Source organism: Anastrepha obliqua, unplaced genomic scaffold, assembly GCF_027943255.1.
Source record: "Anastrepha obliqua isolate idAnaObli1 unplaced genomic scaffold, idAnaObli1_1.0 ptg000009l, whole genome shotgun sequence".
NCBI classification, from domain to species: Eukaryota; Metazoa; Arthropoda; class Insecta; order Diptera; family Tephritidae; genus Anastrepha; species Anastrepha obliqua.
The window spans coordinates 3499287-3524817 of record NW_026562178.1 but is presented as its reverse complement, the minus strand read 5'-3'; the positions used below and the strand labels follow the sequence as shown (position 1 = coordinate 3524817).

Sequence of the window (25531 nt, the reverse complement as noted above, 5' to 3'; positions counted from 1 at the left end):
TCGTGCCCTTTCGTGACGACATAAGTTGTAAGAACTGGAGCTCTTATAATTAATTTAATTAATACTCGGAACGCTTCTTCGCATTTCGAATACCATATAAAATATAATATATGTACGGTTTCCCTGTTTTGCCTGAACTTTTATTTTGCACTTCCCACGATTTCTAGAAATGTGCCCTCTTTCTCTACAATTGTAGAAAATTGGTACACCTTAACTTTTATTTGCATAAGTTTTATTCGCGTCACCTAAAACATGCGATGTCTGCTGAGTTGTGGTTTTTTGAATAACTTCACTATACCTATTCCGATTTCCAAACTCGCAGACAAATTCATGAGCGATTATAGCAAGTCGGCGCATTTCGCAAACTTCATTGCACTTAATGTTTTACGCAAATTATCATCGGCTAATCCGTTGACAGTATACCTGACTATCGAACTATGATCGATATTATCCCGACGGCCTATCGCTAACATTTTGTAATAGAATTCTACTAATGTCTCACTTTTATTTATTTAAGTGTTCATCATTCGTATGTGAGTGTCCGCCGAATTTCTCACATTCGGAAAATCCGCCAAAAACAACCCAACCCAGCCTACTGAGAACAGCAAAAATTCCAAATGTAGAGAGTCCGGTACCCGAAGTATAACCAATTAAAAAGGCTATAAATTTAGTTTAGAAAATTACTTTTATTCAGTTCAAAGTAAAAAATGTGTGAAAATAATACAACATTAAGAATTAATTGGTTATAAAAAGGCTATAAATTTAGTTTAGAAAATTACTTTTATTCAGTTCAAAGTAAAAAATGTGTGAAAATAATACAACATTAAGAATCAATTTACTTCTGCTCAATACAAGACCAGAAACGAATCGCAAGCTGCCCGAATGTGACATGCAGGTGTATTGGCCCACTCGCGGACAATGGATTTTTTCTGCGCCTCGACACTGTTGAATCCTTTAGTTCGGATCTTGCTCTCCAAAATGGCCCAAAGAGAATAAACCATCCGATTCGGGTCTGGTGAATTTGAGAGCCAGTGCGGATATTATGAATTTCGGAACGTTGTTTTTTAGCCATTCTTGGTTCACTCGAGCTTTGTGAGACAGTGTCGAGTCCTGTTGAAACGTCCAGTGTCACCGAAATGTTTGTCTGCCCACGTCCTCAAGGCAACTTCCAGAATACTATCCCCATAATGTTTCACATCTACCTTGACGCCAGGTTCGTGGAAAACGGTTCGAGCGCGCCCATCTGCTGTTACAGCGGCCTAGACCATTACCTGTGGCGGGTGCTGCCTCCTGGTGGCCAACCGATGACTCAACTTCTCGTTTGAACGGTCGATCAAATAGACCCTATCGATGCCCGTACATCTGCTGCACGAGCGGTCTAAAGTTGGTTATACTTCGAGTGCCGGACCCTGGATCTTCCAAATGATACATTGCTCTCAACTGTTCTACTCTTTCGATAAATTGCATTGATGAATATGTATTGTCAATAGGGTTCAATACTGGTACGATAGCTGCTATTGCATTCGGCTTATAAGTGTGTATGTTTCTCGTTGGAGACGAACATCCCTCTCCGGTTCTCAAAAATGCTGAATCATATAAAGGCGCTGGTCGGTTTGAATATCCCAACGGCATTGCGGGTCGAATGTCTGCTGCTCCTACTGTTTACTGTGTTTTATGCGAATGAGTAAACGACACCCCTTCACTCGGCGTTGAAATCATCTTGTGACGCTTGTATTAATGTTGATTCTGCTCGTTGAGAATGCGCTAACGGCGCCTGCGAGATTGCGGTCTATGGCGAAATAAACGAGGGCATTCCCATGGCAACCGGTTCTACTTTACCGGAATTACTCGGGTTTCTCCCGACCAAGGGCTACCGCCCAGTAAACTAGCCCTGTCTAGTGTACCGTATCTTTCGTCACAGGAACATGCCTTGCAGCACGTCTGCTCCGAATACTTATGTTTTTGTTGTTGTTGTAGCAGCAAAACATTCCCCATATTTACATACGGGGAGTGCTGCTGGAGTGACAGTCCTTGGCCGGATATAAATCCGGGTCGTTTCGGTAACCTAGAACCGACTGTCGTGGAAACGGAAACTTCTCTTCAGGGCTGGCGTCGAACCCGACCCCGTACCAGAGATATTTTACTGCTGCATCTGCCACAAACGGCTCCACCCGAACTCCACCTCGGTTAGGTGCAATAAGTGCAACGGCTGGTGCCATCTTAAGACCAGTTCAGGCCTCAAGACTCATAGGGAGTGGTACACAAGGTATGTGGCCACGTGTTGCTCCCACCATCGTGCGGCCCCTGCCTCAACGGCGATAGGTCCTCAGTGCCGGCACTCACAACACCTCAACGGTAAGGAGCCCTCAGGCGCAACACAACTCCCCCACGACCCACAACCCTCCTGCTTCTATCCCCGTGCGGGGACAAACCAGCAGCTCTTGGTCCCCCGCACAGTCTGCTCCGCGTGTCAGACCCAGGTCCATCCGAACTAATGTGGTGCGGCCGTCCGTCAACGTCAGGCCACAACAACTTTGCAGGACCAACGCAGACAGCACCACGCGTCCCTCACTCCCCGAGTCACGATCACACTCCCAATGAGTTTTAAACTCTTACAACTGAATTGCAACGGACTTACGAGTAAGATTGACGAAATAGTCGACTTCATGAGCCGAGATGGTCTCAAGATAGCTGCGGTCCAAGAGACAAAACTACACGCTAGCTCCTCCCTGGTCACCAGGGACGGCTACAACGTGCACAGAAGGGATCGCGAGCGAGACAACGGTGGTGGCGTTTATAGTCCACCATACAGTGCAGTATCGTCTCATCGATGAACGCATCATAGAGCAGGTCTGATAAATAGCATAACCTGGCGACCTATACTATCGCTTGCATCAGACCACTTGCGCATTATCATCTCGATCGAGAAACCTGCCGACTTTGTTTCTGCGGATCACCGGTCAGACTTCATCTTCAACTAAACTGATTGGACCAGATTCGCGGAATTTACTGAAGACATCTTCGCCCCTCTCCCCATTTCCACCGATGTGCGCGCAGGCGAACGCGCATTCCGCAAGGCGATTACAGCAGCCGCTGCTCGCTTCATACCCGCTGGAAGGATCAGGGACATACGTCCCAATTTCCCAGCTGAAGCAGCTGTTCTGGCGAACGAGCGTGATCGCCTACGCCAGGCCGATCCAGAGGATCCTCGGATAAAGGATCTCAATACCGAGATCCGGCAACTGGTAACCCTACACAAGCGGAACAAATGGCAAGAGCATTTGAAGTCCTACAGCTTCACCTCTGGTGTGAGCAAGCTCTGGACCAACGTAAGGTCCCTGTCGAACCCGGCGAAGCACAATGACAAGGTGGATATCACCTTCACATGTCGTGCTTCGTCGGATCCGAAGAGATGCCCGTGCTATTTTAGCCGGTGATTTATTCTGTATCCTCCGGCCGACCGATCCAAACGTAGTGCCACCAGGCGGCTGCACAAACTGACATACAACAGCGCGTCACTTGCTTTCTCCAGCGACGAGATTAAAGGGGCCATCAAATACATGAAACCATCAAAAGCCATTGGCCCTGACGGACTAAACATGCTAATGTGGAAAAAGCTGGGTCCATTGGGAGTAGAATATCTCACCAAGGCCTTCAACCTGTCTATGGCCACTCTCATCATTCCTGATTAGTGGAAACTAGGGAGAGTGGTACCAGTATTGAAGCCTGTGATACCCGCCAACCAAGGGGAGTCTTATCGCCCGATAACTCTCCTTTCCCCAATAGTGAAGACCTTTGAGGCCCTTCTACTCCCACTCTTTACGAAACACCTGACCCCAGCTTCTCACCAGCATGGTTTCCGAAGAGTGCACAGCACCACCATGGCAGTTACCGTCATCAACACCCAGGTAAACCACGGCCTCAACCAAAATTGCCCCTGCGAGAGGATTGTCCTAGTAACGGTGGATCTAAAAAAGGCTTTCGATGCAGTCAGACACGCCACGCTACTGGATGATATTTTACAGTCGACACTCCCGCCAGGGCTGAAGAGGTGGGCCGCGAACTACCTGAGTGGTCGCCATTCGTCGGTGATATTCCGAGACCAAACATCTAAACAGAGAAAAATAAAGGAAGGTGTACCACACGGTGGTGTCCTTTCACCCTTGCTTTTCAACTTCGATATTTCGAAACTCCCCCAGCCACCAGAGGGAGTCCCCCTGGTCTCATACGCCGACTACTGCACGATAATGGCGTCGGGCAATGACATTGATGGCCTATGCTCCAAGGTAAACGACTACCTTGCCGGCCTTTCTCTCTTCTTCACTGCGAGGAATTTACAACTCTCCCCCACTAAATCCACGGCGACCCTTTCCACCACCTGGACAAAGGAGGTCAAGCTACAACTCAAGGTGAAAGTCGATGAAACAAAAATTCCGACGGTTAACAACCCCAAAAGATTGGGAGATACCTTTGACAGCTTGCTCTCCTTCTCAGCGTATACAACCGCTATTGCAACTAAAGTACAGAATCGCAACAAGGTCCTCAAGTCGCTCGCCGGCAGCACTTGGGGCAAAGACAAAGAAATGTTGCTGTCGACTTTCAAAGCAATGGGCCGACCGGTTCTGAACTATGCCGCGCCTGTCTGGTCGCCTGGAACCAGTGATACGCAGTGGCCGAAGCTCCAGACCTGCCAAAATACTTCCATTAGGACCGCGACAGGATGTCTCCTGATGTCACCAATTCAACACCTGCATGACGAGGCTCACATGCTCCCTGTTAAGGAGCACAACAAAATGCTCGGCAAGCAGTTTCTGCTAGGGTGTCACCGTAGGCCTCACCCATGCAGTAACCTGCTCGAGCATGAGCCAGCTCCCAGGCACATCAGGAGACACTCCCTCAACTACGTGAACGAGATCCAGGACAAAACAGAAAGACCACTCCAGGATCAGACAGTGTGCAGTCAGGCCATTAACGACATTCATCGGGAGACCCTTACCACCTTCTTAAGCTCCCGACCCCCGAATGCCGTTATCGGAGTCCAACCACCACCAATCGCAGACGAAGAGCTCCAGCTTCCCCGAGAGTTGCGCGTAATCTTGGCACAATTACGTTCTGGATATTGTAGCAGGTTAAACTCCTACTTATCCAGAATCGACCCCGACATACTAAACATATGTCCAGCATGTGAAGGCACCTCGCACGACACTAACCACCTTTTCACATGCCCCATTAAACCCACTCATCTAACACGCCTCTCCCTCTGGACCCAACGCGTCGAAAGAGCTAGATTCCTGGGCCTACCGTTAGATGAGCTAGACGAATACGACCGGTGATTGCGCTACACTGACAGGTCGAAGATACTGCTACAATAACAAGGAAGAAGAGTCTGCACCTGTGCACTTACCATCTCTACGACACTACAAAGTTCGCTAACTTGCACCTCGAGCTGCGTCATGGCTCACACGTCGTTCTTTCATGGTTCTCCAACCGTTTTCAGGCTGTTGTTGTTGTTTTAACAGCATAGGGAGCCCTGTCAGTGTAGGTATATCACCGGGCGCCTTCGTCTAGCTCATTTAGGAGTAGGCCCAGGAAACATGCTGTTTCGACAGGTTGGGTCCAGAGGGAGAGGGGTGTTAGATGAGTCGGTTTGAGGGGGCATGTGAAGTGGTGGTTAGTGTCGTGCGGGGTACCTTCACATGCCGGACATGTGTTTGGTATGTCGATTCTGGATATGTAGGAGTTTAACCTGCTACAGTATCTTGAACGTAGTTGTGCCAGTGTTACACGAGTCTCACGGAGAAGCTGGAGCTCTTCGTCTGCAATAGGTGGTGGTTGGACTCCGATTACGGCATTCACAGGACGGGAGTTCACGAAGGTGGTGACGGTCTCCTGGTGGATGTCGTTTATTGACTGTCTAAATACTGTCCGGTCCAGTAGGTTGCGGTCAGTTTTGTCCTGGATTTCGTCAGCGTAGTCTAAGAGGTGTCTCCTGACGTGCCTAGGAGGCGGCTCAGGCTCAAGCAGGTGTCTGCAGAGGTGAAACCTGCGGTAACATCCCAGCAGGAACTGCTTGCTGAGCAATTTGTTGTGCTCCGCTACTGGGAGCATTTGTGCCTCGTTATGTAGATGTTGAATGGGAGACATCAGGAGGCACCCGGTCGCACTACTTCCAGGCGACCAGACAGGCGCAGCATAGTTTAGAACCAGCCGGTCAATTGCCTTAAATGTCGAAAGCAACAGTTCTTTGTCTTTGCCCCAAGTGCTGCTGTCAAGCGATTTGAGGACCTTGTTGCGATTTTGGACTTTAGTTCCAATTGCGGTTGTGTGCGCTGAGAAGGAGAGCAAGCTGTGAAAGGTTACACCCAAGATTTTGGGATTATTTACCGTCGGAATTGGAAATTGGAACACAGGCCATCAATGTCATTGCCCGACGCCATTATCGTACAGTTGTCAGCGTATGAGATCAGGGAAACTCCCGCTGGTGGTTGGGGGAGCTTCGACATGTGGAAGTTGAACAGCAAGGGAGAAAGGACACCACCCTGCGGTACACCTTGCTAATCTTCCTCTGCTTTGATGTTTGATCTCGAAAAATCACTGACGAGTGACGACCGCTAAGGTAGTTCGCGGACCACCTCTTCAGCCCTGGCAGGAGTGTCGACTGATAAATATCATCTAGTAGCGTGGAATGGCTGACTGTATCGAAAGCCTTCTTCTGGTCCAACGCTACTAGGACAGTTCTCTCGCAGGGGCGGTTTTGCCCCCGATTTATCTGGGCGTTTATGGCGGTGAGTCCAGTGGTGGTGCTATGCACTCTTCGGAATCCGTGCTGATGTGGGGCTGGGGCCAGGTGTTTCGTGTAGAGTGGGAGTAGGAGGGTTTCAAGTGTCTTCATTACTGGGGAAAGGAGAGTTATCGGGCGATAAGATTCCCCTTGGTAGGCGGGTTTCCCAGGTTTCAGTAGTGGGACCACTCTCCCTGCTTTCCACTTGTCAGGGATGATGAGAGTTTCCAATCCTACTCCCAGAGGTCCCAGATGCTTCAGCATCAGTGCGTGCAACCGTTGAAGGTGATAGCCACCTTGTCGTTGTGCTTCGTCGGGTTCGACAGGGACCTAACGGTGGACCAGAGCTTACTCACCCCAGAGGTGAGGTTACAGGTCTTCAGGTGCTCAACCCATTTGGTCCGCTTATGTTTGTTTACCAGTTGCCGGATCTCCAAATTTAGATCCCTTATGCGGGGATCCCCGGGATCGGCCTGGCGTAGGCGGTCACGCTCGTTCGTCATAACGGCTGCTTCGGCTGGGAAATGGGGACGAATGTCCCTAAAACTTCCAGCTGGAATGAAGCGATCCGCAGCAGCTGTGAGCACCTTGCGGAATGCGCGTTCGCCTGCGCGCACATCAGTGGGGATGGGAAGAGCGGCGAAGGTGTCCTCGGTGAATTCCGTGGAGCCGGCCCAATTAGCTTTTTTAAAGTTAAAATAGGACCGGTGATTCGCGGAAACAAAGTCGGCAGGTCTCTCAATCGAGACGATAATGGGCAAGTGGTCTGATGAGACCGATAGCATAGGTCGCCACGTTATGCTATTTATCAGACCAGTGCTAGCTATTGTTAGGTCAGGCGAGCTGCGGCAATTGCCCACTACCCTAGTGGGGGCGTCGTCGTTCACAGTGCAGAATGTCGAATCGTCTTTCTGCTCTGCCAGTTGCTGTCCCCTACGATCATTTGGCAGGCTCGAATGCCAAAGATCGTGATGCGCATTGAAGTCTCCTACAACCAATCGGTTTTCACCTCTGATAAGCGCACCTATATCGGGGTGATATCCTGCCGGGCAGCAGGTGACAGGGGGTGTATATATGTTGAAAATTTCGAGCTAGGAATCGTCTGACCGGACAGCTATGCCTTGACATGCTAAGGTGAAGTCCCTGCGGTCGATTCCTTCGTCGATGAGACGATGCTGCATTGTGTGGTGGACTATAAACGCTAGGCTACCACCATTGTATCGCTTGCGATCGTGTCTGTGCAGGTTATAGCCATGCCTATCTGGGGGTATAGTAGCCGTGGAGGCACCAAACGCCTGCTGGCGGGAGCAACACGTAGCCACATACCGTGTGGACCAGTCGCTATGTGACTTAAGGCCTGAACAGGTCTTAAGGTGGCTCCACCCGTTGCACTTGTTACACCTAACCGAGGTGGAGTTCGGGTGGAGCCGTTTGTGGCAGACGCAGCAGTAGAATGCTTCTGGCTTAGGGTTGGACTCAATTCCAGCCCTGAGGAGAAGCATTTGGAGCAGGATTGCTGCGAGGGTTTGCTCCTGTGACGTAAGGGGTGGGGTGATGTACGGTTCACTAGACAGGGCTAGTATACTGGAGCGGCAGCCCTTGGTCGGGAAAACCCCGAGTCATTCCGGTAACGTAGAACCGGTTGCCATGGGAATGTCGTTTTCTGGCTCGAATTAGTTGCCTATGCTACACTTTCACCCATTGGCAAATATGGAGCCAATTTAGGCATCAGCATTTCTGCATCTACACCGTCTGCTTATAAATTCAGCTCTCGTGCCACTCGTCTTAAATTGCAGTGTTTGCACACTTCTTTTAACTCTGTTGCTGTTAAGTGATTTAGGTCCATCCCACTTCTGAGTTCTGTCACCACTGTCACCGATGGATAGGTCACACGCTTTGGAAACCACCAGATAGCATCATGAGAATGGCACTGGACCTAATTCCGCAAGGGAGCAGAGGTCGTGGTTGGCCAAAAATCACTTGTTGAAGGTCGATGTTGCGCTAACTAGCTGATGCCGACATGACATGAGACGGCGCAAAAACAACCGCCTAGAGCCGTCTACGATGGAAGTGTCTCGTCGAGGCCCTATGCTGCTGACCGGAGTGAGCAAGGCTATAAAAAATTATATCATTTATATTATGAAGCAGCCTCGGACATGCAGCGGAACAACAAGCAAATTATAAACCTAAGCTCTATATCGAATTGTGGATCACTTTTAAAGTTCCTTGCAAGGTTTATTTCTTTTATGAAGTTGGAAATAATTGGAGAGATTGACACCTATGAATTATATATTTTATAGAAATGTTGTTTTGAGTAGCTCCGTATTACAGTAACTAACTTTTGCAACGCTTCATCAATTGGTTTAGGCCAGGGTTTATTTTAACCAAATTTTCCAAATGGAATGTGTTCTCGTAACAAATTTTTATGCATAAATATGCTTATAAAATGTCTCGACCAAAATGGGCAAAATATAGTTAGAGCACGGAATGTAGCGCGATATATCAAACAAAATAAAGTTGCATATCGACAGATTTGCTGCTTATTTGATGTTTTTTTTTTTTTTCAAAGAAAACAGAAGAAAGTAAAATGTAAAGCTCTAGCTTTTAAAACATGTTATAAGAAGCATTTCAAAGAAAAAATTATTTGTAAGACGAAAAATGTCTGATGGTCGGATATGTTCCAGTTGTAAATGTTTTGTCCGAAGAACATAAGATGACGCAGTGACTAAAGAATAAGTGTCTAATTTGCTGAGTTGAAAGCGTTCTTTATGTCTAGCGTTATGACAGCGCAGTATTTCATATAGCTGGTTTTTCCACCTCTCGAATTAATAACCTCGCTTGCCTGAAGTCAAATCGTTTCTCAACAAATCCTTTTAGCCCCTCTAGGTATTTCTGCAAACGCTCACAAATGATTCGTTTTAGTATATTACCTTCTAACAGACGTAAGGGTCTGTAAGCGGATGGATCATTTCGCAATTTCCCTGTTTTAGCAGTGGCACTAGACGTTGTCGCTTCCAAATATACCAGACCTGACGCACCCACTGTAGAGCTCAGCAAAAATATCTGGACTCGCTTGGGCCGCTGCTTTCAAAGCAATGCTGCAGACAACATCTGGGCTTGGAGCTTTTGCGTTGCTGATTCTCGAAAGGGCGGTCAACACTTCTTCTTTTGAGATCGTATACTTTTCTCCCACCGTCAGAAGGATGTAAATCCCTTATCTTTATAGGGCTCTAGGGTGTAAATAGTTGAGCGACCACCTTTTCCCGCAAGACGGGTCATGTAGGTTGGGAGGTTTTTGGTCCTCGAACTTTCTTCATAACCATTCTATATGCTTTACCTTATAGGTTCATATCGTTGCTTAATTCAATAAAGCAGCGGGATTTGCTGTGCTGTATTGCCTAATGCAATGAGGCCTAATGAAAGGCCTGTTGAACAGGCCGGCAACGTTCTCTGTGAGCTCTTTTTTTGATTTTTGTTCTAGAATTTTTAGAGTTTCGCGATTTCGTCTGTCCACCAATATACAGGCTCTCGGTTTGGAGTTCCTTTGCGTTTTGAGCATACTTGGTTTGCTCACTGTTCTGCAGGTTCAGCAACAAAGAACGCTTAAGTAAGTTGTGCTATCATTATTGAGATTGACCGCCCGTAGGATATTAGCTTTCTTGAAATCTTTTCTGATTTGGTCGCAATGAAAATTGCATCAGTTTTCGCCCTAATTATTTTCTTGGAGGATTTCTGTTTGGTCTTTTTCTAGACCTTCCTTTATCTTCGTCTCCGCTCCGAGAGACTTTTCCTTAGCAGCTGGAGATTTGGTTTTTCTGGCTTCCTTGGGGGCAAAGTTTTGTCCTAACTCTCTTAGCGGATTGAGTGATCTCTACTAATCTTTCTGCCAGGGGGCCTTCATCTCTTGACTTGGAGAATTGTTTTGATCCAACCACCTGCGCCTTTTCTTTGTCTATCTGCAGCATGGCTTCAGTATTGTAATATGATTACTTTCTTATGCATATTTCTCTGGGATGTGCAAAACTTTTGCCGCTCAGCCCCTATTGATGTCGCTATCCAAGTTCATACGCACAGTCTCTCTTAGCAGGTTGACACAACATCTTATGAGTGAATGTGTTCAGAGGCGGGTCGGCGTTAGAAGGAAGCAAGCTCAACCTAACCTGTACCACGGCGACGAGCTTAGAACGTACCTCATGGCCTGGCACGGTATCCCCGAGACGTGGGCAACTGTAGTTTAATGTGTACCGCAGTTGGACAGTCACCACAGTTACCAGATCAGATCATAGTATCCATTGTTCTAGCATGAGGTCGGGAAATGCCTTTTTAGTCAACCTTCTGGGGTGGTTCAGCCGCTTATTCTGAGTTAAACGCTGAACCAACAGCCGCTTACTAAACTACAGTCACCGATGGCATTTCGCAACTAAGTGCTTACACTTAGCATTTCTCTTGGTTGAAATACACCTCCAAGTAGGGGTTTGCCTGTTTTGGTTCACGAGCTATATTTAATTTCCTACCTAGCTTGCATATCTGCCGAGAATTCTCCTATCCGCCACCTGGGGACGGGTTCGTTGGGAGACTGGGAACTCGGCAACCACCTGTATTAGAAATAGGAGTCCAACTAAGGTAGGTAGGTAGAAGTGACAGTCGGTCTCTGAGCCAACTCACTTAGACCGTTGCCGATTCATTGTGAAGCCTGTTTCTAATCGTAGTTTTGTCGAGAGCCGTCCTCCGGAGTAAAAGCGACCCGGAGCCATCGTATCGGCGTATTAAGCATTGCCTGAAGTTCTACCGGAGCGATACAGGCGGTACCAGTTTAATTAACAGTCTGAATCAATTAAACCCCATCGAATTTTGGTTTCAGAAATGATTTCGTCAAACTTTCTGTTATAATGTTCATTGTTGTACTCTTCGTTGTGATGTAACGCTGGGGTGGCAGATCCAGTAAGGATGCCCGAACTACCAGGAAAGTGAATATCTAATAGGGTATTCAGAAACTCCCTACTAGACATGATCCACGAACCGTCTGATCCACGAAAATCTGATCACTTTCCTAAGCCTAGAAGTTTCCGTACACCCATTAACTGAGTTACAAGAGTTTCGTCAAGAACTACGTTTTGCTCTTTTAAGAGCACTTTTATAGATTTTGTGATCTCTATGACGTTCCCAATCGTATACCAGTATAAACATATTTAATTCCTGCGAACACCAAAGTGGGCTTAGTTTCCCTCAGTTCTTGATTAAGAAGTAGTCCGCACTAAGTACTTTGCTGTAGCTACTGATGAGCTATTCTACTACCTGATTGAGACTGGTGCTACTATCTACACTTTGCATAGGCACCTAATCATTTCACAAAGAAAATTCGATACAAGTCCCAATTGGTCATCCTAATATTTCTTCGCAATATCGGTGCTAGTAAGGCGTCTAAAAGATTTAACTCAATATACCTATTATCTGAGAACGAGTTTCTTTTAGCCGCATGTTTCTCTTCGGAGGACCTCTGCTGTTTAGATGCTGACCTGGCCCCTGGTCTTTGCTTAAGACACACGAGAGATAAAAGGCCCATCGAAGTTAATGAACTTTACTCAAGTCAACGGGGCCTAATCCTTCTCGGATAAATAATCCCCAGCAGAGTTGTAGGGTTGCCTCCTGGTTTGTAAGAGATCCGGACTATTCTATATTTTTAGTATTATTAACACATTCGCATCGGGAAACGAGAATTCTCGTTCACAAAAGAAAAACGTTCTCGTTGGGAAACAAGAATTCTCGTTTTGTGAGAAGTGTGCTTTCCTGGACTGAACAGAAATACTTTCTCCAAGGATATTTACATCCCGGTCTCCTTTGGCTCTCTTTTAGCACATGTTAACTGTTTACCTCGAATATCTCATTTCGGGTTTTTTCCTATTCCGATCCTAAATAAACAAAGGTGACTGTCTTTTGTTGATATTTAAAGATAAAACAGACATAAAAATGATAAGTACAATTCATTCGGCTGCAGTAGTACCGACCGGAAAGCATAATAGAAAAACCAAAGAGAATATTGTGAAACCACTATGCATCATAGAATACAACAAATTCATTCATTCCCATGGCAGCCGGTTCTAGGTTACCGGAATGACTCGGGTTTTTCCCGACCAAGGGCTGCCGCCCCAGTATACTAGCCCTGTCTAGTGTAGCGTATCCTACCACCAATCTTTCGTCACAGGAGCAACTCATTGCAGCTAGTTTGCTCCAAATACTTCTCTTCCGGGCTGGCGTCGCACCCAACCCCAGAGCAGAGGTATTCTACTGCTGCATTTGCCACAAACGGCTCCACCCGAACTCCACCTCGGTTAGGTGTAATCACTGCAACGGGTGGTGCCATCTTAAGACCTGCTCAGGCCTTAAGACACACAAGGAGTGGTCCACAAGGTATGTGGCCACGTGTTGCTCTCGCTCACAGGCGGCCCCCGCCTCTACAGCTACACTGCCCTCAGTGCCGGCACATCACACTGCCGCCACCAACAACACCTCAACGGTAAGGAGCCCCCACGAGCAACACAACTCCCTCTCTAACCCACAGCCCTCCTGCTCCTACCTCAGTGCGGGAACAAACCAGCAGCTCTTGGTTCCCCGCACAGTCTGCTCCGTGTGTCAGACCGTAGCTCCTCGGAACTTGACAACAGCTATTGGCAGAGCAGATAGACGATTCGACGTTCAGCACTGTAATCGACGACGCCCCCTCTAGGGTAGTGGGCAATTGCAGCAGCTCGCCTGACATAACAATTGCTAGCGCTGGTCTGATAAATAGCATAACCTGGCGACCTATGCTATCGCTTGCACCAGACCACTTGCCCATCATCATCTCGATCGAGAGACCTGCCGACTTTGTTTCCGCGGATCACCGGTCATACATCAACTTTAACAAAGCTGATTGGACCAGATTCGCGAAATTTACTGAGGCTGCGAAGATGAGCCCTACCCACTCCCACCGATGTGCGCGCAGACGAACGCGCACTTCGCAAGGCGATCACAGCCGCCACGGCTCGCTTCATACCTGCTGGACGGCTCCGGGAATTACGTCCCAATTTCCCAGCTGAAGCAGTCGTTATGACGAACGAGCGTGATCGCCTACGCCAGGCCGATCCCGGGGATCCTCGAATAAAGGACCTCAATTCGGAGATCCGGCAACTGGTAACCCAACATAAGCGGACCAAATGGGTTGAGCACCTGAAGACCTGTAACCTCACCTCTGGGGTGAGTAAGCTCTGGTCCACCGTTAGGTACCTGTCGAGCCCGACGAAGCACAACGACAAGGTGGCTATCATCTTCAACGGTTGTACTTCGTCGGACCCGAAGATTAGCCGGCTTTTCATACTGCATCCTCCGGTCAACAGATCCAAACGTTGTGCCACCAGACGGTTGCGCAAACTGCCATACAACAGTGCACCGCATACTTTCACCAGCGACGAGGTTCAGGGGGCCATCAAACACATGAAACCATCACAAGCCATTGGCCCCGACGGATTAAACATGCTGATGTGGAAAAAGCTGGGTCCATTGGGAGTAGAATTCCTCACTAAAGTCTTCAACCTGTCTATGGCCACTCTCATCATTCCTGACAAGTGGAAAGCAGGGAGAGTGGTCCCGCTACGGAAACCTGAGAAACCCGCCAACCAAGGGGAATCTTACCGTCCGAAAACTCTCCTTTCCCCAGTAGTGCAGACACTTGAAACCCTCCTACTCCCAATCTTCACGAAACTACTGGCCCCAGCGCCACATCAGCACGGTTTCTGACGAGTGCATAGCACCACCACTGCACTCACCGCCATCAACGCCCAGATAAACCGCGGGGTTAACCAAAACCGCCCCTGCGAGAGGACTGTCCTAGTAGCGTTGGACCTGAAGAAAGCTTTCGATACAGTCAGCCATTCCACGCTACTAGATAATGTTTATCAGTCGACACTCCCGCCAGGGCTGAAGAGGTGGTCCGCAAACTACCTGAGCGGTCGTCACTCGTCAGTGATATTTCCAGCCCAAATATCAAAACAGAAAAAGATTAAGCAAGGTACACCGCAGGCTGGTGTCCTTTCACCATTGCAGTTCAACTTCTACATCTCTAAGCTCCCCCAACCACCAGAGGGAGTCTCCCTGATCTCATACGCTGACGACTTTACGATAATGGCGTCGGGCAATAACATTGATGGTCTGTGCTCCAAAGTGAACAGCTACCTCACCGATCTTTCTCACTTTTTCTCTGCGAGGAATCTCCAACTTTCTCCCGCTAAATCCACTGCGACCCTCTTTACCACCTGGGCAAGGAGGTCAAACTGTCTCTCAAGGTAAAAGTCGATGGAGCACCAATTCTGACCGTAAACAATCCCAAATTTTTGGGTGTGACCTTTGACAGTTTTCTCTCCTTCTCAGCGCATACAACCGCAATTGCCACTAAGGTTCAAAATCGCAACAAGGTCCTCAAGTCGCTTGCCGACAGCACTTGGCGCAAAGACAAAGAACTGTTGCTATCGACATTTAAGGCAATTGGTCGGCCGGTTCTAAACTATGCTGCGCCTGTCTGGTCGTCTGGAACTAGTAACACGCAGTGGATACAGCTACAGACATGCCAAAATACTGCCATTCGGACAGCGACCGGTTGCCTCCTGATGTCCCCTATTCAACACCTTCACAATGAGGCACAAATGCTCCCTGTTGGGGTCTTACCGTAGGTTTTACCCTTGCAGACACCTGCTTGAGCCAGAGCCGCCTCCCAGGCACGTCAGGAGACACTTTTTAAACTATGCCGACGGGATCCAGGACAAAAGTGACAGAAATCTACTGGACGAGATAGTATTTAGACAGTCAATAAACGACATTCACTGGGAGACCGTCACCACCTTCTTAAGCCCCCGTCCTGTGAATGCCGTAATCGGAGACCAACCACCACCTATTCCAGATAAAAAGCTCCAGCTTCCCCGTGAGACACGCGTAACGCTGGCACAACTACGTTCTGGATATTGGAGCAGGTTAAACTCCTACTTATCCAGAATCGACCCCGACATACTAAACATATGTCCAGCATATGAAGGCACCCCGCATGACACTAGCCACCTTTTCACATGCCCCATTAAACCTACGCATCTAACACCCCTCTCCCTCTGGACCCAACCCGTTGTTGTTGTAGCAGTATCTTCGCCCTGTCAGTGTAGTGTAATTACCGGTCGTCTTGGTCTAGCTCATCTAACGGTAGGCCCAGGAAACTGGCAGTTTCGACGGGTTGGGTCCAGAGGGAGAGAGGTGTTAGATGAGTGGGTTTGATGGGGCATGTGAAGAGGTGGTTAGTGTTGTGCGGGGTACCTTCACATGCTGGACATATGTTTAGTATGTCGGGGTCGATTCTGGATAGGTAGGAGTTTAACCTGCTACAGTATCCAGAACGTAATTGTGCCAAGATTACGCGGGACTCTCGGGGAAGCTGGAGCTCTTCGTCTGCGATAGGTGGTGGTTGGACTCCGATAACGGCATTCGGGGGTCGGGAGCTTAAGAAGGTGGTAAGGCTCTCCCGATGAATGTCGTTAATGGCCTGTCTGTACACTGCCTGATCCTGGAGTGGTCTGTCTTGTTGTCCTGGATCTCGTCTAGTTGAGGAAGTGTCTCCTGATGTGCCTGGGAGGTGGCTTAGGCTCGAGCAGGTGTCTGCATGGGTGAGGCCTACGGTAACACCCTAGCAGAAACTGCTTGCCGAGCATTTTGTTGTGCTCCTTAACAGGGAGCATGTGAGCCTCGTCATGCAGGTGTTGAATTGGTGCTATCAGGAGACATCCTGTCGCGGTCCTAATGGCAGTATTTTAGCAGGTCTGGAGCTTCGTCCACTGCGTATCACTGGTTCCAGGCGACCAAACAGGCGCGGCATAGGTCAGAACCGGTCGGCCCATTGCTTTGAAAGTCGACAGCAACATTTCTTTGTCTTTGCCCCAAGTGCTGCCGGCGAGCGACTTAAGGACCTTGTTGCGATTCTGTACTCTCGTTGCAATAGCGGTTGTGTGCGCTGAGAACGAGAGCAAGCTGTCAAAGGTGACTCCCAAAATTCTGGGGTTGTTTACCGTCGGTATTGGGGTATCATCGACGTGCACCTGAAGTGGCAGCTTGACCTCCTTTGTCCAGGTGGTAAAAAGGGTCGCCGTGGATTTAGTGGGAGAAAGTTTTAAGTTTCTCGCAGTGAAGAAGCGAGAAAGGCGGGCGAGGTAGCCGTTTTCTTTTGGGCATAGGCCATCAATGTCATTGCCCGACGCCATTATCGTGCAGTCGTCGGCATATGAGACTAGTGAGACTCCCTCTGGTGGCTGGGGGAGTTTCGAAATATAGAAATTAAAAGGCAAGGGTGAAAGGACACCACCCTGCGGTACTCCTTGCTTTATTTTTCTCTGTTTTGAGGTTTAGTCTCGAAATATTTTCGACGAGTAACGACCACTCAACCGTCGAAACAGCTAGTTTCCTGGTCCTACCGTTAGATGAGCTAGACGAAGACGACCGGTGATTACTCTAGACTGACAGGGCAAATGTACTGCTATAACAACAACAACATGGCCTTCACCCCAAGAAGATTATCCTGTCTATTTGGTGGGATATGGCCGGTCTTGTTGACTATGAACTTCTGGAACCAAACCAGACGATAACTGCTGATTATTAGTCACGGCAACGCAAGAGCTCATACCGTAAGGCAAACATTAGGCAAGCTGAACGAGCTCAGATGGGAGCTAATGCCGCATCCACCATACTCTCTGAATATTGCACCTTGTGATTATCACCTTTTCCGTGGACTTCAATCCCATATGAGTAACTAGAACTACTCTTCAAAAGAAGCTATAAAAAGGGATGTCGAAGCGTATTTTGGCTCCAATGACAAACAATTTTTTGAGCAGGGAATTAAAAATTTGCCCAAACGTTGGGAAGGCATTGTAAATAATGAAGGAAAATATATTATTGATTAATAAATATTTTAAACATCTTTTTTATTAATTTTAAAATCAGCTTTAAAAAACGCACGAACTTGTGGACTGACCTGATAGTACCGGCTTAAGTTTTTATAGATATAGAAGTCAATGAGGTCTGGCTTCTTTATCATGTCATTGTGCCAGTAGGTGGGCTCACCAGTGCTTATATGGTCGCTTTTGTTTGTTTAAATAGCGTCGAGTAATTCGTTGCCTTTTTTATTTGTCAGCTTTGATCCCCATCCTGTGTTTTTTGCATTGTAGTCGCCCCCGGCAATAAACCTGCTACCAAGAGTTCTCAGGTAGTTAAGATATTGGATAGACGTGTTGTGTTACTTCGGCGGGCAGTTGGTGCTGGATATTGTCAAGAGTCCGGATTGACCTTCAATTGGAATCATCGTAGCCTGAAAGTTGTCTCTTCTGTAGGCGTCCATATCGATGAACTTGATGGTTTGATGTATAATTACGGCTGTGCCACCATGCGCTTTGTTGCCTGGATGATTGGAGTGAAATAATTTATAGTCAGAAATTTTAACGTAGCTTTTACTTGTCAGGTGAGTTTCGGCCACTAGTAGGATATCTATTTCGTAGTCAAGTAGGAAAGATTTGAGCTCGTGAATATGCTGGCATAGGCCATTTGCGTTCCATAGTGCGATTTTTAATTTATTTTGTCTGTTCATTTAGTTTTGGGATAGAGAAGCATTTTGTAATATGGTAAGTAACATACATTAAAAGATTGTATAATATTTACTTATTTTTTTTTTATATGTGAATCTAGTCAAGTCAATTTATTGACATCAGCTTATTTTATGATTTAAATTACTTTTGTACAATCGCTAGTCATTCGAAATCGAATATGCAAATAAAGAAGAAAACATCTTACGTTGGCAAAAACTGGCAAAGCAAAAGATCTGAATTCGCTAAATATCTTTCAAATGTTTTTTAACACTTTAACAATTGTCAGATACCCTAAACGAACTATGCTCAATACTTGGGCATTCATTTTGATTGACGCCTTACGTGGACATCATATATTTTCAAAACGGAAGCAGCTTGGAATAAAAATTCGTTCCCTTTATTCATTACTTAGCCAAAAATCAGTGGTTTCACTGAAAAATAAACTGCTCATATACTCGTTTAAAGCAATTTTGAAACCAATATCACAATAAAGAACTGAAAAAAAGTATTAAACCCCATAGAAACGTATGGTGTGATCAGGGGAGTGGCCACCTACCTGTCCGATAAGGAAATACTGGAGAATATTAAGTCTGATGTTAGGGTTAACTCGGTGTACCGATTCCAAACACGCGACAAGAAGAACCCGGATAAACTTGGGCCGACTACTTCGATGTAAAACCTGAATTTTCTAAATCTGAAGTGAATTTTTTGTATCCACCAGTGCGTCCGTGCAGAAACTGGCAGGCATACCCAAAAGGGATGTCGTTCTTCCAAAAGACGTCTTCAATTTGGTAGGCCTGAGAATTGTGAGGGGCCATGCAATAACACTAAGTGCATTTCATGCGACTCCTTCGATCTCAAATTAGGGGAGAAACTTAAATGCCTTGTGTGTCGAAAAGAAAACGAAATTAAGACAATAAAGAAGATGTCGCAAAACGAGAGGAAATTGATTTGAGCTCCTCGAGAATGAGGAAAGTAATTTTCCGGCTCTGCCACTGAAAGAAAATAGTCCAAATGTGATCAGGGTCGATTCAAAAGGTAATAGGGAGGTTACTGCAAAAAATTTCAATTAAATAGTTAAAGGCAGCAATTACAAGAGGCCACCTAAAGCTGTAAGAAGCAGTGCAGGGGCGATACTAAAAAAAATAATAATACACCCGTGTTTGAAAGTGAAGAATAAAGTATTCCACGTCGGCTATGGTAGTGCCGTCTTGTTGAAAATAAACGTTGTCCAGATCAATACCATCCAATTCCGGTCATAAAAAATCGTTAATCATCTTTCGCTAAACCGCACCAAACAGTCATACGTTGAGGATAGAGAGGCTTTTTAATAATAACTCTTGCTTGTTGACGAAGCCACTGAGGTTGAAATGGGCCTAATCAATTAAGATAATTTTTCGATGGAATTCCGGATCATTTTCATGCATTTCAGCGACCCAATCAGCAAAGACACGACGTTGTTGATGATCGGCCGGCTTGAGTTCTTGTGTTAACTGGACTTTATAAGCCTTAGGACCAAAATCTTTATACAAAATACGGCGTCATCACGTTTGTGGAATGCCTAATTCCAAGTTTCTACTTATCAAATATCAACAAATGACAGCTTCAAAAGTGAGATCTACCGAAATAGCGGGCTATTCAAAATAACACATGTTATTGGAAAACCTGTTACATCAATAGCAATTGGGTTGATATTCGCACATAGGAACAGTGATTCCACTAAGACCCCGAAATGGGTCCGTTGTGAGCCGCAGGGCCTGAGCTTTGGGCAAAGCGTAAAAGGTTCTTGATACCTAAATATGATCATCCATCTTCATTAAAATGTAGGATTGTAAATATCGGCTCCTGCTTCTGGCTAGAGCTAGGCATGTGCAAAAAAGGTGTTGAAGAGTTTCCAGCTCCTCATTACTACAGCGACGACAGAAGTCATGCATGTCTCCTGCACTACACCCTGTCAGTGCAATGTAAATCACCGGCCGTCCTCGTCATCTGATGGTAGTCCAAGGAAACTTACTGTTTCGGCAAGTTGGGTCCAGAGGGAGAAGGGTGTTAGATCAGTGGGTGTGATGGGGCATGTGAAAAAGTGGTTAGTATTGTGCGGGGTGTCTTCAGATTCTCAGCATCTGTTTGGTAGTTCGGGGACAATATCCAGAACGTCATTGTACCTCTCGGGGTAGCTGGAGCTCGTCATCGTCGTAAGTGGTTGTTTGACTCCGATTACGGCATTCGGGGGCGGGAGCTTAGGAATGTGGTAAGAGTTTCCCGTTGAATGCCGTTTATTGTCTTTCTAAACACTGTCCGATCCAGTTGTAGTCCTGGGTTTCGTCGGAGTAGTTGAAGACATGCCTCCTGACGTGCCTGGGAGACAGTGAAAAAGGGAAAAGATTGGAGAGGTAGAAGTTCACTTTAGCGCACAGGCCATCAATGTCATTGCCCGACCCCATTATCGTGCAATCGGATAGGGAAGCTTCGATATATAGAAGCTGAAAAACAAGGGTGAAAGGACATCACCCTGCGGAACACCTTGCCCTATTCCTCTGTTTAGAGATTTGGTTTCGAAAAATCACTAACAATTGTCGACTACTCAGATAGTTCGCGGACCACCTCTTTAGCGCTGGCGTGATTTTCGACAGTATAATGTTATCTAGTAGCATCGAGTGTGGCTGCCTGTGTCGAAAGCTTTCTTCAGGTCCAGGGTTACAGAGACAGTCCTCTCACAGGTGCGGTTTTGGTTAAGCCCGCGGTTTATCTGGGTGTTTATGGCGGTGAGTACTGTAGTGGTACTGTGCACTATTCGGAAGCCATGCTGAGGTGAGGCTGGGGCCAAATATTTCGAGTAGAGTGAGAGTAAGAGTGCTTCAAGAGTCTTCACTAATGGGGAAAGGAAAGTTATCGGACGATAAGATTCTCCTTGCTTGGCGGGTTTCCCAGGTTTCAGTAGGTAGACCACTCTCGCTAATTTCCACTTGTCAGGAATGATGAGAGTAGTCATAGACACATTGAATACTCTAGTGAGGTGCCCTACTCCCGATGGACCCAGGTTTTTCAGCATCATCATGTTAAGTCCGTCAGGGCCAATGGCTTTTGATGATTTTGTTTTCCCAATGTCCCAGCTGCAACACCCGTTTTAGCTTACGAGGGTGACCTCCTACGCTAGGTCGATCCCGGGGATCCCCGCATAAAGGATCTCAATTTTTCGTCAAAGAAGTTTGGAGAATGATTCGCAGTAGCAATTTTCCTGAATGGTACTATGGATTTCTGTCACGTTCTATGTAGTAATCGACTTAACATTTTTGCACAAATTTTTACTAAGTTACCAGCAAAGACCTGGTTCAAAAAGTGTAAGTTCGAGGTTAAAGATATAAAAATGATCAACAGAATATTGGTGGACCATACCTACGATGGCAGTTACGTGCACATGATTCGGAGCTATGTGAGTGTGGAGAGGTAAACTTTTTTACACTAAAAGCTTTTGTGTTAAACTAATGTAATAAGGAGTAAATATAAACTATTCCATAATTATAAAGACTTTCAATGAAAAGTGCACAGTTAATTTGCTTTCGTTTATTACAGAAGCTAACATTGAGTTTTAGCATTTCCTAACACACCAGTAATCTCACAGATGGCGGAATACCCTGGCGTTATGAGCATTTGTATCCCGCCATTTAAATACAAATTTAAAAAAAGATATGCGAATATAATATAACCACCGGCTTGCTAACCATCCAAATCCTCGGGCGTCAAATCACACCAACATCCCACGCAGACTTAAAACATGCCTACTGATCTTCCACTAAAACTTAAAATGTAAACTTTAAGTAATGAACTCTATTGTGAGTTCTTACACATCTAATATTTTCAAAATAGTAATTAAATTTTAAAGTGAATTTTATTTTATGACAGATTGTATTTAATAAATGGATTAAAAAAAAAACATTATATATAAGCCAAGACGTGGGTATATAAGTACTCCACGCAATCCAGACAACAGGCGAGTGAGTGGAAAGCTCCGAATCAACCAATACCGAAAAAACCACGTCGTTTGCAGTCAGAAAGGAAAGCGATGCTTACGGGGTTTATAGATTACAACGGTACAGTGCACCACGAATTTTTACCAGAAGATCAGACAGTTAATAAGGACTATTATTTGGGTGTTGTGAGATATTTGCAACTCGCCAAAAAAGAAAGGACTTATGGGAAAACAACTCGTGGGTTTTGCACTGTGGTAGCGCGCAATGGCACAGTGACATCATCATCTGTGACTTTTTGCCCTAGAACGAAACGGCTACCATCCAACAGCCATCAAATTCACGGGATATGGCTCCCAGCGATTTTTTTCTGTTTGATCGAGTCAAACAAACACTACGAGGAATGCGTTTTAACAGCCGAAAGAAAAAGGTGGAAAACATTGAGGAGTGCTTTGATGTCTATACCGAAAATAGAATTCCAGAAGTGTTTCGAGAGCTAGATCTAACGCTGGTGTAAGTGCGTTGCAGTTGATGGGGAAAGTTTTAAATTTTTCTGAGTATATTCCGGGAATTTCTTTATCAAGTTGGTATTTACAAATATCTAAGGAAAAATTCATCGTCATCCAGTCGCTTGACTAACGTCCATCAGAATGCTCTCGGTCTTAGCTGCGAATTTTCGTTTGAAAGTACGTTAAATGGACGAAATTAGAGCGTAGCTGAACGCTGATTTTGAAAAGAGTGTAAACGTGAAACATGAGAATATCTCGAGGAAATCCTCAACAATGTGATATCGAGAAGCTAATATTCACAGACGGCGAGAAGACAGCGGAAGGTAGTCAGGTGGGTTCTAAGACATTTGTTATGTACTCTAAATTATGGCTTTTTCTATAAGCAAACCGAAGCAAACTTGGATGTGGTCGTTGATACTGAATGGAGGGTTGGTATGACGCCTTTACATTAACCGGTGCTCCTATATCATGGGAGCAAATAAAGATAAAACTATCTCTTTCAAGTACTAAGTCCGAATACATGGCTATACGTGAAGCTACAAGAGAGGGGCTTTATATGCGCGAAATGTTGAACGAAATTGGTAAGAAATACAAAAGCATCGTACTGTACCACGACATCCAAAGTGCACAGAACCTAGTACAAAGCAATGCTTTTCATTTGTGAACAATTCGTCATTTTATACGGAAAAGCTCCAAAACGGTGACATAATTTAAGACTACATACGAACCGAAGACACGGAAGACAATAATATTATATTAATAGCTTTAAGTTTTCCGAAAATTACCTCCTTCACTTTCACCTTACCCCGGGGTATAAATCCATATTGGGAAATCTGCTCTCTGACAACCAACGTTTCTAATTAATTTATTATTATTATTTATTTGAGCAAAAGAATATATTATACTAATTAATAGAGCACAATAAAAACTTAGGCGTATGGTGGTTTTCTTTTAATATTATATTACTTTATTATCAAGTACAAAAATATTAAATTTTTAATTTCTTCAATGCTTATTTTTATTAATTTAAAGAGTCACTTATTTTTCTTTTGACTTACTTCTGTACGCGATATGTATTTTTAGCCCTTAAGCCTAGGTGTTTTCTTTGTCACCATGTTTTTTTGTCTTTTGTGACTTTCACTTTACAGGCCAGTAAGTGGTGCGGTGTTATTAGCTGTTTAGTCTCACTAATTTGCTCTTATGCAGTTTTGATTTCAAATACTTTTCCGAAATACGCTATACTTTAATACTTTTCTTCGAGTCTCTGCCGTGCTTCCTTCACTCTTTGTTCGGCTTCCAGCTCTGTTTATCTCATCTCACGTATCACACTGGCCTGAAGAGCTAAAGAATTTAAAGAATGGGTATCTGAGGGATAAGTCGGGATGCTGAACGATGAACGGGTTACTCAAGTCACTTATCGACGCCCATTTTTCCACGAATCGTAACTCGAGGAATCGGCTGGAGAACCGCACTGGAAGTGCACCTTTCTTTTATCCGTAGCTGCTTGCTGGGTAAGCGATGCCTGGCTTGGCGATTGATTTTTTCAAGTCGCTTGGACACTGGATTCATACCTGCGCAACTGCAGAAATCTGAGGAGGTGTCTTGTCATTGGCTGCTCTGTATTTATGCCCTCTCAGATCTTGCGGGGCTTTGAGTTCGCTTGTATTCCTAAGGATTTCAGGCCAATCAGCCTTTGATCCTTCTTGCTTAGGACACTTAAGAGATTGATTGACCTGCGCATATGAAGTGAAATTCCTCTGGGTCGTTTGCCGTATATCCAACGCGCCTACTATCACGCGCCTAGATCAGTGAAATATGCTCAGCATATGATTGTTGAAGGTATAGAGGAGTCCCAATATCATAAAGAGTTCACATGGGCGCCTTTCTCGCCGACCCTACACATGTTTATCTACCCAATGCTTAGCGACAGAAGGCCCTGGCAGAGTGGGGCGGCGCACACTGGGGATTTTTGTACAGAGATGCGGAAAAAAGTATACATCCCAAAAAATATTTACATTTTTACTACTAACGAAGTTGTATATATTTGTGTATGAAAAGAACATGTCTAAAAACTATTTAAAAAAAAAATTAAAAAAAATTCATAATTTTTATTTTTTTTTTAATTTTTATTTTTTTTTATTAATATAAGCCAGCAAATATTTACGCACAGGATACATGTAAGTTCATAATTCTGAATTACCCTCAAAATGTCAAAACCAAATTAAAAGTGTTTCGTTATCATTATGCACACACTAGAAAGCGTTTAGTTATTATCATTGCCAAAAAATAATCAGTGGCGCCTGGTGGCACCTGCAATTGATTAAAACTGAAAGATACTAGTTTCTGACCGTAGGTAAATGTAGCTCAACTTGCAGATCCAAGAATATGAAGGAATATGATTTTTTTTTTTTTTTTCGTAAAATTAATTATAAATAGATAATCAAATGCTTTACAGCCTTTGTTCTTCCGGCTAAAATATATAAAAATATCGTACCCTAAATGAAAAATAAAAAATTTGAAGTCGGCTCAAGCAAAAAGAAAAAAAACCACCTTGGGCTTTGAAGTTTTTTCTTGGTCAGTTCAATACTATAAAAAAATTATACTTTTGACATATCTATAAAAAAAAAATGT

At 45.4% G+C, this 25531-nt stretch overlaps 1 protein-coding gene across 3 annotated transcripts in view; it reads left to right on the top strand.

Annotated features, from left to right (window-relative positions):
• The window catches only part of LOC129251242 (putative dual specificity tyrosine-phosphorylation-regulated kinase 3 homolog), a 169594-nt gene that overhangs the window by 60019 nt on the left and 84044 nt on the right, over nucleotides 1-25531 (top strand). Inside the window, exon 1 of one of the 3 annotated variants that reach the window (XM_054890596.1) lies at nucleotides 23297-23481. The exons of the other annotated variants lie outside the window; for them this stretch is intronic. The gene's annotated coding sequence lies outside the window, so the exon portion shown is untranslated. Of the gene's footprint in view, nucleotides 1-23296; nucleotides 23482-25531 lie in introns of those variants that run through there. 3 annotated transcript variants of the gene reach the window in all.